The 6,258-nt window shown below is 40.9% G+C and overlaps 1 pseudogene across 1 annotated transcript; it reads right to left on the reverse strand.

Annotated features, from left to right (window-relative positions):
* Nucleotides 1-347: 347 nt before the first annotated feature.
* LOC147631905 (dammaradiene synthase pseudogene) lies at nt 348-3,873 on the reverse strand (annotated as a pseudogene). The gene is made up of 2 exons (XR_015267374.1): nt 3,713-3,873; nt 348-2,442 (listed from the first exon to the last, which is right to left on the reverse strand). The product of XR_015267374.1 is annotated as a dammaradiene synthase pseudogene (transcript).
* Between the last annotated feature and the right edge of the window lie 2,385 nt (nt 3,874-6,258).

Raw genomic sequence — 6,258 nt, forward strand, 5'->3', positions numbered from 1 at the left:
ACAATTCATAAAAGAAACAGAAAGGATGCTTAGGAACCCTGCGTCATTCTGTTTCTTTTATGTGGAGTGTGAAGAAGCGATGCCTAAGAACCTTGCATCACATCTAGGAACATAACTGCATGCTAGAATATATTTCTTTGTAATTAAAAAAAACTGGTATTATAATCACATGAAAGTGTAATAAATGACACTTTTAATATATATTTTTTTGTCAAAAATAAAAAATATCTATGGTTCTATTTTTTCTTCCTCTTTTTTAAATTGTGAGAGTTTTATTTTTTTCAAAGAGTAGAGAGAGAATAGAGCTAGTAGCTCTAGTAGGGTGGCTTCAAAAAGGATCATACACGGAAAGATGCCCGAAATAATAATAAGAGGCGTGAAATATAGCTATGCAAGAAAAGCCGGTTCTAGCCTTTCAAGAGGATAAAGGCATAATTTTCTTAGCTTGAAGCAGGCAAGAACGGTATCGTGCAAGAGCCGTGAGAGTGAAATGCTGGGCGTAAAAGTGATACTTGAAGTAGAAATGACCAGGAAAGCCTGTTCCTGTGAAGGAAGCCTCGTACCAAGATCCATCTTTTCTTTGGGTGGTTAAGAGGTATCTGACTCCATGTTCAATGGAATCTACCTCATATTTTCCTTGAGCATCTCCTGCAGCCAATAATCCTATAACTGCCCATGCGGTTTGAGAAGGAGTGCTTTCATATCCAGTCTGCTCTTTGAGGGCGGCAGGGTCGTTGTAGCTGTAGCATGTTTCACCCCACCCTCCATCTCCTATACTGTTGTTAGTGTTCTGCACTTGAACTAGCCATTTGGCTCCTCTTGAGATTTCTTCTTCATGAGTGGAGGGTGCTACGACAGATAATGCAACCAGCACGCCGCACGTGCTGTAGATGTAGTTAACGCCCCATCTTCCGAATCAGCAGCCTTCTTTCTCCTGCTCTTTTCTGAGGTAGGCGAGGCCTGTAGAGATGGACTCCGGGGGCGGCAAAGGAGCGTTGAAGTTGCCGTGCTGTAATCTGCCCACCATTTCCAGGACTCTAGCGGTGACATCGGAGGTGTTGGGGTCGATCATAGCTTTCCGGTCACCGTAAGGGGTGGAGTTGAGCCAGTCCTGGTCATTATCTTTGTCGAACGCCGCCCAGCCGCCGGCTTTGCACTGCATGGAGGTGATCCACTTGACGGAGCGAGCAATGGCCCCCTGCTTGACGCTCTGTCGAGGGCATCCAGGGCCATGACGACAACCGCGCTGTCGTCCACGTCGGGGTACCATTGTTGAAGAACTCGAATGCCCAGCCGCCCGTGAAGCCGGAGTTATTCTTGAAGGACCAATCTCCATGCTGGGTAATCTGCTTCTTGAGTAGCCACTCCCCAGCCCGCTGGAGGGCCGGATGATCAGGCGGCATCCCGGACTCAACCAGCGATCTGACAACAAGCGCCGTGTCCCACACAGGCGACAAGCACGGCTGCACCCAGTACTGATCAGCGGTCTCCATTGAGAAGTCTTTTAGGGCGAGCAGGCCCCTGTGCATCACCGGATCAGTCACCTCGTGCCCGAGCGTCTTCATACACAGCATGGAGTAGAACATGGCCGGAAATATCCCCGCCCAATCACCCGAGTCCTCCTGCCTCTCCACCACCCACTTCTCCGCCGCTCTGAGCCCCCTCTCCCTGAACGGCACCAACCCCCACCTCTCCGCCACTACAAAGAAATCCGTCCAATCGCCTCTGAAGGGTGCTGTCACGCGCGCTTGCTTCCTCCCTTCCACATACAGCTCGTCAAAGCACACCGCCGGAGTCACCCTGAATACAGGCTTCTTATCAAACACCACAATCAAAGGCACTGTACACCCCCTCGCCCAGCTAGACATTTCATAAATGTTTGTCAAAAACCAGTTCGGCAACAACGCCACCCAAGCTGGCAAAGAAGGTATCCCCCTCCAATCAAAGCACCCCAGCATAGCCAAACAAAGCTTGGTGAAAATCCTAGCCTTTGTCACACCTCCTCTGTTAAGGATAAATTTCAAAGGGTTCTGCAGTGCTGGGTCGGTAACAGGAACGTTGAGCAAACGCAGTGCAATGTAAGCTTCTATGGAGACACTCAACTCACCACCATCTCCATAGAAAAGCTCCCACCCGCCATGGCTGCGCTGGTTTTTCCTTATGTTATTCTCCATCTTGTGGACTGGGTAGTTACGATCAATGCCCAATATCTTGAACAAGAGCACGGTTTCAGCAGTGATGGAAACATTGCTCTCTAATTCTGCCCACCAGTAGCCTTCTGGGTACTGTTGGGAAAGCAGCAGATCTTGGCTGCGCTTGATGGCCTCATCTAAAGTCGGGTTTTCTCCACCCATTCCACCTTTAATGGCTTTCGCTTCATTGTAAAACTCTTGACTGTATGGCAACATCTTTGCTCACGACTATACGCACACCACTAATACCCTGCATGCAGCTCATGAAAGAAACAAGCAAATTTCTAGATTAGAAATATATATGCACAATCCAATTGATAATTATAAAGAAATATTCTTAAATAAGACAAATAATTACAGATAATCATCTCTTGATCGGTTCCCGAATCAGTAAGATTGTTAAATAATGATAAAGTTAATTCAATCTCATCGGTCTGATCTGCAAGTTGCAGAAGAGAGACCACTAGTTTCTAATTTCAATTTTCAACTATCCAAAAGTGGAATGTGGAAACCTGAAAAGTTTTACATTTTCCGAAAGATTCTCTAAATGTCAATTAAGGGATTTTAGTTATAATTTTGCTAAAAACTTTAAAATTTAAGAAAAACCTACAAAATGAATTGTTGGGAAAAATATTTTCTGCAGGTGATAAATAATTAATTCAGAATTAGAGAAGCTTACTTAAGTACTCCTTAAAGGACTACTTTGTATGCCTGCATGTACAACATCTTCAAAGCCCTAAAACAACCCAGGGACTACAATATGAATGAGATTAGTGCTGTAACACGAATGTCCTGTCTAAGCTAAATACAGAAGTTGGAACCATTCATTGTGAATCCCTAGTGAATTGACACGTTGATTAAGTCTCGAAGGCTAAATTTTAAAATACTAATTAGTGGATTTAGTGTAAGTGTACTGATGAGCAGACTACAGTTGGCCACCACTTCGTATATGTCCTTAAACTATAGAGTTTAATGTTTGAACTGATCTAAAGATATAGCTAAGTGAGCATGGATACGTAAGTCTGTTTGTTACAACACTCCATGGCCCAATTATTAGACTAACAGCTAGGAGATTGAAGATTCTATCATATCTTCAACTTTGCACATAGTATCGTTTGGTATCGGACTACGACAAAGTACATAATCAATTCGTTGAAATCCAAATTGATGTCCGGGTGGCAAGTGGCAAAAGTATAATCAATCAAATCATCTAAATAAAAAAGAAGGTTTTATTAAACCCAAACTGCTAGGGTAGCAGAAAAACATGCCTACCATTGCAGGATTGGATGGAAAAATCTCTAAAGTTGAAAGGAAAATTAGGCAAACATGCCTATCATTGCATCAGGATTGCATGGAAAAATCTTCAAAGTTTAAGGAAAATTAGGCATATGTCTGTTGAAATATGGAACAGAAACCGTAGTAATATTAAAAACAAGGTACGTGGAATCCATACGTATGACGTATGAGCGCCATTGAAGGAAAGGCAAGGGCAAATATATGAAGGCATATTCTACACGGACCTGGATAAAAGAAGGAAGAAGGCCAGAACTTTGCAATCACAGTGAGGACAGGATTATTGGCAATATGAAGGCATCAACTACAATGGCTTCCCGTAATGAAGACCTTGATGTCGAGCAGTTAAACGGGGGCCACAACAGTACTCGGTGGGAGCAGCAGGCCTGGAGATCATGATCATCGATAGAACTTATATAAAGACCACCTTGAAGTGCAGTTTAATGGGGGTCACTAAAGTCGCTGGGAGCCTGGAGATGATCATCAATACGATCAATGAAGTAGGTGGAAGAGTTTGGGGTCCTAACTCTCTCTCCGAGAGATGGCAGCAACACGCGACTTTCAGCTTTTAATATTTGGGTGAGGAGTAGGTTGCTTTTTAAAGGGTCATGCCCGTTTTTGGGCATTTTGGCCACTTATTTTTGAATGACCGTAAAAGAACATTATTTCTACCAAATTATTTATCCTTGTACTGTACCTTTGTAGAAATCCGTATATTATGGATCCCTCTTGAAGTGAATGTACTTCTCTTTATTTAAGATCAAGCAAGATCTTGCCTTTTCTTTGCCCTTCATCCTTAGACAGTGTAGTATGTGCACAGAAAAATCTAATATATATGAACAGTGAAAAATCTAATATATCTACACTGAAAATTCTTATTTGAATCTCCGAAAACTCAGTCTTTTATTACTTCTCTCAAAATAGGCCTTCCATTTTTATTTTCCAAAAGGATTTTCTGATTTGTTTTAACTATAATTGCAAACTCGAGCATATTTTTTCTCGCACGAGTTTTTGATAGATGGTCATATTTGTTGGGCATTTAGTCAAACATTTAAGGATTTAATACATAAATTTGCCCCTTGTCTAGCTTACATTTACCATGGGTTATTTTTGAAACAATCCATTTGTCTATCTCATACACTACAGTCTCTACAGTAGCGCTAGCGCATAGAGGAGAGAGAGGAGGAGAGAGACCTTAGAGTGGTCACAACCTATAGGAAATTTTGGTTTGTATGTATTTGCTTAATTTTTTAAATAATGTTAAATATTTTATTAATCAACTTTAATCTTATTACCTACTCACATTTTGGTTAGTATGCATTGTTTAATTTTTGGAACAATCTTGCATATTTTATTAATCAATTTTAATCCCATTGCCTACTCATGTTTTGGGTAGTATGCATTTGTTAAATTTTTTGAATAATATTACTATACTTTTCATGTTTACATGCGGTAGCATAACTTAATTCACACTATTTGGGTTCTTGTAGATCAAGACATTGCTGCAGCTCAGTGCATTAGAAGTAGAAGCAAGTTTTAAATTGGAAGAGCCTACTTCCAGATCAAGTAAATTCTTAACTTATTGGCATTTTGAATTCAGCATTTTAAACTATATTATTATTGAAATTATGATTTTAAAATGGTGTTTGTGTTTAAGCAAAGTAATTTGTATTTTACATTATTTATTGTGTATAATGTGACGAACTATCATCTTAAAGCGATTTGGTAAAATAGTGTCATGGGAGTACATAACTCTAATTTATACTTTATATTTAATGTGCACATTTTGTAGATCGAAATGAGACAAAGCACACTATTTCAAGTGCTAAGTGTTTCACAACCTCAGAACAAGTCTAGAGAAGAAATGATGCACTACTAGCCATTGGGTGTACAACGACTCTTGTAGTGACTCTTTTTCGTCGCTTAAGCGACGTTATTTAGAGTCGCTACTAGCGTTGCTGCAGTACGTCATTTTTACGACGCTGTTAGCGAATATTGTAGCGACGCTTTACGTCGCATAAGCGTTTATTTTTAAAATTTTACTTAACCGTCGCATAAGTGATGACAATTTCAATGTATAAGCGACGCGTCACTTATGCGACGCCCGCGCAATGGGAAAAAATAGCTAGCCGATAAATTTATACCGACGGGATTATATGTTCTTATTAGTGCCTCTCTCTCTCTCTCTTTCTCTAGCTCTATCTAGTATTGCTCTCTCTCTTTGCCACTTGCTTCCTTGCAATTGTGATTGTACTCGGTGTTGTCATTCTTTTTGCGGAGATTAGTCAGACCGGTGCGTAAACGAACATGAATTATGGTAAACAGCGCTATCTAGATCTCTTTTATTGTTAATTTTTAAATTTGAAACTTTAAATTAAATGAAAATTAGACTCTATATACCTGTCACTCACACTCTCTCTCCCCGACACACATATAGACATATTATATATATATATATATCATACACACACGCACAGTGCACACTCTCTCTCTTCGTTTATTAGGAGCTCGTGAGGGAAGGGATCCCCTTGGAAATTTTGAAGGTAGCCTACCATGAGCTCAAGTGTCTGTTGCTTGTTCAAATAGCATCTAGTTCTCATGAAGCCCTTCTAGACTCAAGCAATACTATTTCTTGTTAGAGCTACAGTCCTGGGCACTGCCCATTGTACCACATATGCACGCACTTTTTCCCTGTCACATTTTTCCTCTCCACACGACTGTCTGGCTGGTCGGCCTACATGCATGCTTTCCTGTATATAAGGAGGGCCATTAA

Source organism: Cibotium barometz, chromosome 14 (assembly GCF_041138505.1).
Source record: "Cibotium barometz isolate CiBa-2024 chromosome 14, ASM4113850v1, whole genome shotgun sequence".
Lineage (NCBI taxonomy): Eukaryota > Viridiplantae > Streptophyta > Polypodiopsida > Cyatheales > Cibotiaceae > Cibotium > Cibotium barometz.